This window comes from Panthera onca, chromosome D3 (assembly GCF_046562875.1).
Source record: "Panthera onca isolate mPanOnc1 chromosome D3, mPanOnc1 haplotype 2, whole genome shotgun sequence".
NCBI lineage: Eukaryota > Metazoa > Chordata > Mammalia > Carnivora > Felidae > Panthera > Panthera onca.
Window position 1 is genome coordinate 34,121,952 of NC_138350.1, and position 8,939 is coordinate 34,130,890.

The following is an 8,939-nucleotide window of genomic DNA, read 5'->3' on the forward strand; positions in this document are numbered from 1 at the left end:
GAAATTAATGTAATGTTATATGCCAATTATATCGCAATACGAAAGTGCTCTGGGGTCACAGGGGAAGACGAAGAGGCATAGCATAGATTTTGAGAGCAGTGAAAATATTTTGCATGCTATTATAATGATAGATCTACATCATTAAGCATTTGTCCAAATCTATAGACTGCACAACACCAAAAGTGAACTCTGAAGTAAACTATGGACTTTGAGTGATTATGATGTGTCAACATAGGTTCCTTCTTGGCAAAAAATGTACCATTCTGGAGAGCCGTTAATGGGGGAGACCGTGCATGTGTGGGAACAGGGTAGCTACGGGAAATCTCTGTACCTCTGTCTTAATTTTGTTGTAAACCTAAAACTGCTCCAAAAAAAAAAAAAAAACAAAACGATTAAGTCTTTTAAAAAAGTATACATACCACACGGTTTCACTTATATGAATGTAAAGAACAGATAACACTAATTAATGATACAGGGGTCCGAATAATTTGCAAGAGGGGCGCCACAAAAGGGCACAGGACATACCTGAAATAATGAAAAAGTTCTATATTTTGATACCATTAAAACATATAATTTCACTTACTTATACACTTAAGATCTGTGTTTATTTTATTCACCTTAGTATATATATATAACGCAGTGAAAAGGTAGAATATAAAATAAATAAATAGAATATATCATTCTTGGGGCACCTGGCTGGCTCAGTTGGTGAAGCATGCAACTGTTAATCTTGGGGTTGTGAGTTCAAGTCCCATGTTGGGGGTAGAGTTTACCCCCAAAAAATTCTTGAAAATTATAAAGAAATTATATTGGAATGCACTATTAAAATATCATAAATGTTTTAAAAAACTGTTTCTTGGGGCGCCTGGGTGGCTCAGTTGGTTAAGTGGCTGACTTTGGCTCAAGGTTATGATCTCGCAGTTCGTGGGTTCAAGTCCCACGTCAGACTCTGTGCTGACGGTTCAGAACCTGGAGCCTGCTTTGGATTCTGTGTCTCCCTCTCTCTCTGCCCCTCCCCCACTCGTGCTCTGTCTCTCTTTCTCTGTGAAAATTAAATACGCAATAAAAAAAATTTTTTTAAATACCATACGTTTCTTTAGTGACGTTATCAACTAAGTAGCATCAGGTCTAATAATTACCATAATTTCAAAACGATCATGAATACAAGTGATACTTCAAGATGATTGAAACTGATATGAAATATCTACTATTTGTATTGGTGATAAATTCATAATCATGAATTCATTATAAATTCATAATCATAGTACTATTAGCAGAATAGTACTGCTAATAGTACTATGGTTCGTTGCCTATACTTGGAATTGAAGAAAATGCTACATATAAAGCAGAGATGTAATTTTTTTCTTATTCCAACTTACGGAGCTTCTGAACTCTATCCATGGACTCTCTGGAGGTCCAAGAAGCCCAGTGTAAGTAGTCTTGAGGGGTGGTAGAGCAACAGCATTTGGGCACCTGGGTCACACAGTGGTCATGTGGGACAGAGGCTCTTGGGTCAATCTGGCCCATTTTCCATAGGGCTCTTAAGTGAAAGTCAAATAAAGCCCTATTTTTGATGAGCCACCCTATTTGGGGGCTCTTTGTCATAGCAGCTTAGCCTTTACCCTCACTGATACAGACCACTCTTTGTTGAATGCACCAACTTATGACCCTCTTTCACCAAATCCAGATGGAGAACTACTTCTCAGACCCTGGTTATTTGGGAATCCGCTGCCTATTGTCCTTAAGGGGATATCCGTTATGATTACCCTCTCCTAGAAGGCACATTTACCAGGTGAGAGTCCTAGCATCTGGCCCCTCCTCCCATCTCAATCTCCAGGCCTTCAGATGGAAGAGCTCTGACTTAAAATGACAGTATCACTTCCATATGTCTTAAACTATTTAAAAAAAAAAAAGAAAAGATAAATATATATATAATTTTGAAAAAGTATAACCCCACATACTCACTACCCTGTGGTGCCTACATCCGGTGGCTGGGACACACAGCCCCATTGGTGGAGGCCATGGGCTCCAAGTCTCCATGTTACCACCGCGGCAGTGGTGACCACTGGCCCCACGAGGGCTGTCGCCCAGGATCTCTAGAAAAAAAAACAACTCTAAACCCTAATATATATATATATAGTGACTGAAATGCATCTTCAGCAGATCCCATCCGCTGCTGTTGCTTCCCCAATCTCGGACTGACAAGCAAGGAGGACATTTTCTCCCCGAGAGGAGTTAGAATTGTCTAGAAATGTTTAAGAAAATCAAGTCTAATAGAGGCATTTTTGTGTTGTGGAATTTGTGAATTCGAATTTTATATGCTTGCAAAGTGTTCTTGTTTGCTTTGTTTATTTGCATTTAGTTCATGTCTTTTGTTACCCCACATACAATTACGTGTCTTCCGGTTTGTTGAAGCATTGGTCAGACAACGTTTGCCACAATAACGTCTGTCAAAGTGGCCAGCCATAAAAACTCCAGCACCACGTTCATCTGAAGGGCGCTCCCAACAACGACGACCAATTTGGCCATACTTATCCAACCTTATAGTATTTCAGGACAGCCAGCTTAGCCTTCTTTCTCTCATGCTTATTCTTCTCGGGAGTGGTATAAGACTTCTTCCTTTTCTTAGCACCACCACGAAGTCTCAACACGAGATGAAGAATGGACTCCTTTTGAATGTTGTAGTCAGTCAAAGGATGTCCATCTTCAATTGCCTGCCAGCAAGGATCAGTCTCTGCTGAACAGGAGGAATTTCTTCCTTATCCTGAATCTTGGCCTTTAACATTTCCTATTGTATCCGAGGGTTCCACCTCGAGAGTGATGGTCTTCACCCTAAGAGTTTCCACGGAAATCTACATCTTGGTGGCAGGTCCACCGCAGACGGTGGATCAGAAAGGAAGTCTACTTGCCAAGTGTTTGATGATTCGGTTGTCAGAGTCAGAGAAGTTAGCACAGTGATTCAAATTTAAAATGTGTAACTATTTGATCTGCGACGATCTTGGTGAAATCTCACGGTGCTTTTGTACTGTTAGAATACTGAAGACAATCGAAGTTCAAATTTCAAGTTAAATTTAAGAATTTGAGAAAGTTTGAAAGTTTGAGGTCCTTAAAAAAATCAAGTAGCTTATAATTAAACAAATAGTTGGAAATATCTAAGGGAATTTAAATTGTAAAAATCCCTCTGAAAGTGATGGCTAGGGGCACCTGGGTGGCTCAGTCGGTCAAGCATCTGATTCTTGATTTTGGCTCAGTTCATGATCTCACGGTTTGGGAGATCAGGCCGGACATTGGGCTCTGCGCTGACAGTGCAGAACCTACTTGGGATTCTCTCTGCCTCTCTCTCTCTCTCTCTCTCTCTCTCTGCCCCTCCCCTGCCCATACTCACTCTCTCTCTCTCTCAAAATAAATAAATAAATGAACATTTTTTTTAAAGTGATGGTTAAAATGTGTCCAATTACTAAATAGAGTAAGATAAGTGAATTGAGTATAAATACTTAGGAAAGAACTACCTTTTTACAAATTGTAATCTATTGTGATTCATTTTCAACATGAAGATACATCTCTAGGGTCGCCTGGGTGGCTCAGTCGGTTGAGCATCAGATTCTCGATTTCAGCCCAGGTCATGATCCCAGGGTTGTAGGGTAGAGCCCCGTGTTGGACTCCGTGCTATATGGAGCCTGCTTGAGATTCTCTCTCTCTCTCTCTCTCTCTCTCTGTGCCCCTCTCCCTGGCTCACACCCTCTCTCTCTCTCTCAAATAGAAAATTAATAAAAATTAATGAAATAATAAAAATAAAAGAGCAGGAAAAACTCTTATTGAACCAAAAACAAACTGAGACACCATTTCTGATGACTACCTACCCAGACCCTTGTTTGCAAGATTCTCACATTGGCCTGGCTCTTAGCAGCGCCTGAGAAGCTTGTGTAAAACATGAATTGCTTAGCCTCTACTCCAAACTCAATCAGGAACTTGGGGGGGCGGGGGGGGGGGGAGTCCAGGAGCCATGGGTTTCCCCTTCCTGTACCAGAGATGAGGGCACTTCTAGGGCATTGAGAAGTTCATTTGATCCGAAGGTCATGCTTCCAGTGAGAAACTTAAAATGCTTTCACATCATATCCGATCCACGCGAATACCTGAATGTGTGGTATTCATAACTCCAGGCAGAGTGGACTTAAAACTGTTTCCATGGTAACAGTTCGCGCTCTGGTCTCCATGGTGAGGCTTATAAGGATCCTCCAATTTACTTTATTTAAAATTCTAGATTTATTTGCTGTTGATCAGATGCACATAAAGAGCTGTGCTTTTAAAAATAACTCTAGCCCTATTTCAGGAGTACTATAAAGAAGGAAATAGAAAGAAAAGTAATAGCAATAAATTGGTCTCTCTCATGAAAGCTCATTTCACGTGACAATGAATCAGAATATCAAGGTCAAATGATGTGAAACTGAATTAAGTAGCCCACGTATTTTTTTAATCTGACGCCTATTTGTCAGAAATCGTTGTGTATTATTTAATACCTAAAAGGATTCATTGTTCAACTAGATGTCATTTTTCTGCATTAAAAACGTATAAATCATCTCAATAGCCTTCATGCAGGAAATACATTTCTCTTTCTAAAACACAGCTTACACAGATATCTGGGCATGGGAGAGCCCCCTGACCAACTACTTTGAATCAAACTGCCAGTCCCTGATAGGGAGAACACCCCACAATTAAATCTACCATATAACACAAATTGTCCCTTCAAAACTGTCACCGAGAGTACCGTGTTTTCTGTCTTTGTTCAGGTCTGGGTTCATTTAAAAAGTGGAAGTGTCGGGGCGCCTGGGTGGCTCAGTCTGCTTAAGGGTCCGACTTCAGCTCAGGTCACGATCTCGCGGTCCGTGAGTTTGAGCCTCGCATCGGACTCTGGGCTGACAGCTCAGAGCCTGGAGCCTGTTTCCGATTCTGTGTCTCCCTCTCTCTCTGCCCCTCCCCCGTTCATGCTCTGTCTCTCTCTGTCTCTCTCTGTCTCAAAAAAAAATAAACGTTAAAAAAAATTTTTTTTTTAAATGGAAGTGTCAAATAAGGAAGCACTCTGCACCCCCTGACCTCAGGGCCCCAGTGAGCAATGAACATATATTTACTGATTGCTGGCCTGAGGATAGAATCTACTCACTGGAAGGGCTGAAATGGACAGATTACGAGAGATCCATTGAGCTATGACAATGCTTTCCGGGGGAGGGGGAAAGAGTGCCAAGCAGCAGACACACAGACTTTACTCTTCAGAAAAGAGAGCCGCCTCTGAGCTGATCTATAGGATGCAGCCCCTCTCAGGGCACCCGCCTGAGTGCCTTTTTTCTGGACTCACCCTGTGGAGGTCCTTCTGCACACTCGAACATTTCTAGCTGCGGTACTTCTCAGAGTGTGCTCACCTCAGTTGGATGAAAGTTTCATACCGCCACAACTCAACGGGACAGGAGGCTCCGTGAAGTCAACGCCCGCAGGCGTGTTCATGACCTCATTGTCTCCGGTCGCCCCTGCTCGGACTCTCAGCGCAGGTGCTTATTACAGACTTGTGGCCTGAGAATGAATGGGTGGATGCATGATTGACTACAGAAGGCCTGAGCAAGGGCTGGGGAGAAGTCCGTAGTCTGGGTGGCACTGTTACCTTGGGCCAGCAGGCTGAGCTCACTCGGTGCGGGGGTGCAGCTGGTCTCATGAATCCCCCGCCTCGCGGTGGGATCGGGGCAGTGACACGCGTCCCTCTCTGGCCCCACTTCGCAGCTTCTTCTGAATACAGGCTTCACCGTTATCTTCACTGTGTTACTTTTCCTTCACTTCATTTCACCGCGTCTTATGTCCTTTATACTTTTGGAACAAAGGCGTTTCGTTCTGTTATCATGAGACTCTAGTCTTGGAACATTACGTGACATCGAGCTTCTCGTTAAAAGCAAGTTTTCTTCCATGTTCTAATTTTTTTAATGTTTATTTTTGAGAGAGAGAGAGAGAGAGAGAGAGAGAGAGAGAGAATGCAAGCAGGGAAGGAGCAGACAGAGATAGGGAGACACAGAATTCGAAGCAGGCTCCAGGCTCTAAGCTGTCAGCACAGAGCCTGACATGGGGCTTGAACTCATGAACCGTGAGATCATGACCTGACCCGAAGTCAGATGCTTAACCGACTGAGCCACCCAGGTGCCCCAAAAGCAAGTTTTCTTCTAACAGAATTATAGATGTCACCTGTGGTGATTTGCAGGCTGAAAATAGGAGGTTCTGTTTGGCCCCTCAAAGGTCTGCTTCCAGCTCTGGTCTCTGCCACTACCAAATGTCTTTTTAAAGTCACTTAGAGTCCTGGGGCCTCGTTTTCTCCATCCATAAGATAAGCTGGAAGGGAAAAAAAAACCAGACAATTTCTAGGTTCCCTTCTAGGTCAGGATTCTCTACTCTGCCTGTGGATCTCCTGTACCTGTGACAGGGCCAGGCATGTTGGACACTGAGGTCATGTCCCTGGAACACACACCCTCATCTCATGCAGCACGGCTGATGCCCTGGGGCTGAGCAAAGAACAAGTCCAGGGTTGTCCCGGGCCAAGAACAGTAAATGACACACGAATGCCATTCATTCTGTTATCCTAAAGTCAGCGTCGTAGGATCAGAAGTGCACTCAAAATCACCAAGTGCCCTCTTTGGAACTCTGGAGCCTATGGGAAAGCTGAATTAGAAACCAATGGTGTTGGGAGCATGAGTTAGCAGTTTGGGAGCAATTAGCAGTTTGTTTAGATAAACTTAACAGTATCTTGGTCATCTGGTGTGGTTTTTGTTAAACTAACCACTTCATTCTTGGGATAACTTTTGCCCTGGATTTCCTTAAAGTGACATTCAATCTCTAATATGGCATGGGGGTAGGCAGAATAATGCTCCCCCCCATAGATGTCCACACTCTAAAGCCTGGAACCTTTAGGGGCGCCTGGGTGGCTCAGTCGGTTAAGCCTCCGACTTCAGCTCAGGTCACGATCTCACGGTCTGTGAGTTCGAGCCCCGCGTCGGGCTCTGGGCTGATGGCTCAGAGCCTGGAGCCTGCTTCCGATTCTGTGTCTCCCTCTCTCTCTGCCCCTCCCCCGTTCATGCTCTGTCTCTCTCTGTCTCAAAAATAAATAAACGTTAAAAAAAAAAAAATGTTAAAGCCTGGAACCTTTGTATGTGTTTAGGTTCCATGGCAAGGGGGAATTAAGATTACAGATGGAATTAAGATGGCTAGTTAGCGGGTTTTAAAGAGACTCTTCTGGATCATCCAGGTGGACCCGCTATAATCACAAATTTTTTAAGTTTATTTATTAATTTTGATAGAGAGAGAGTGAGAGAGGAGCAGAGAGAGAGGGAGGAGAGAATCCCAAGTAGGATTTGCGCTGTCGGTGCTGAGCCCAATGTGGGTCTCAATCCCACAAACCGAACTGCGAGACGGTGACCTGAGTCAAAATAAAGAGTCTCATGTTTAACCGACTGAGCCACCCAGGCACCCCTAATCACAAGTGTTTTATTTTTTATTTATTTATTTATTTATTTATTTTAACGTTTATTTATTTTTCAGACAGAGAGAGACACAGCATGAACGGGGGAGGGGCAGAGAGAGAGGGAAACACAGACTCTGAAGCAGGCTCCAGGCTCTGAGCCATCAGCCCAGAGCCCGACGTGGGGCTTGAACCCGTGGACCGCGAGATCGTGACCTGAGCCGAAGTCGGACGCTTAACCGACTGAGCCACCCAGGCGCCCAACAAGTGTTTTAAAGTAGAAGAGGAAGGCAGGAGGGGTCAGAGTCAAGGAGGGATACTTGAGGATGCCACACTGTTGGCTTCGAAGATGGAGAAGGAAGATGAGAACCAATAAATGCAGGCAGCCGCCAGAAGCTAGAAAATGCAAGGAAACAGGTTCTCCCCTGAGCCTCCGGACGAACACCTTGGTTTTAACTCAGACCCATTTCAGACTTCTGACCTCCAGAAGTTTAAGAGAATAAGTATTGTCTCAAGTCACTAATTATGTGGACATTTGAACCAGCAGCAGGAGGAAACTGGTAGATGGTATGTATTACAATAATTCAGAAATTTACTATAATGATTTCATTAAGATAGCTGAAAATCGATCAATTTAAAGCAAAAGAAACAGTCAATTAAAAATTCCAGACTGGGGGCACCTAGGTGGCTCAGTCAGTTAAGCATCTGACTCTTGATTTCGGCTCAGGTCATGATCTCGTGGTTGGTGACACCGAGCCCCACGTCGGGCCCTGTGCTGACAGCTCAGAGCCTGGAGCCTGCTTCGGATTCTGGGTCTTTCTCTCTCTGCCCCTGCCCTGTTCGCACTCTGTCTCAAAAATAAATGAATGTTAAAAAAAAATTTTTTTTAATTAAAAAAGAGAAGGAATCATGACAGGAGCACCTGGGTGGCTCAGTTGGTTAAGTATCTGACTCTTAATTTTGGCCCAGGTCATGATCTCACGGTTCATGGGGCCGAGCCCAGCATCGGGCTCTGCGCTGACAGTGTGGAGCCTGCTTGGGGTTCTCTCTCTGCCCCTTCTGTGTGCACGTATGCTCTCTCTCAAACTAAATAAATACACTTAAAAGCAAACAAACAAAAAAAGGAATCATGACCTTTATTTTTTGCCTGCTCGTCAGTAGTGAGCCCTAGGGCTTACACGGAGTAGGAGCTTAGTAAATATTGCTCAGCTGAATGATAAACCTTCAGACAGAGGTACTTTAGAGCATGTAGAATGACACCAATGAAACATAAATAGGTCCTGATGTAGCAAGCATTCATTCACTCTCCAGAGACACGAGCTACCAAGGACCTGAATCAATCAGCAAAACCGACAGTATCTGTTCTATTTCAACGCCTCCTCTGCTACCAGCTCTGGAACAAAGTTGCCCTGCGACTCCTTGAACTGCGGCGAATAAGAGAGTAACTTCTTTA

The 8,939-nt window shown here is 43.8% G+C and overlaps 1 pseudogene; it reads right to left on the minus strand.

Moving 5' to 3' along the window:
- Window positions 1-2,332: 2,332 nt before the first annotated feature.
- LOC132665101 (ubiquitin-ribosomal protein eS31 fusion protein pseudogene) lies at window positions 2,333-2,858 on the minus strand (annotated as a pseudogene).
- Window positions 2,859-8,939: the final 6,081 nt, after the last annotated feature.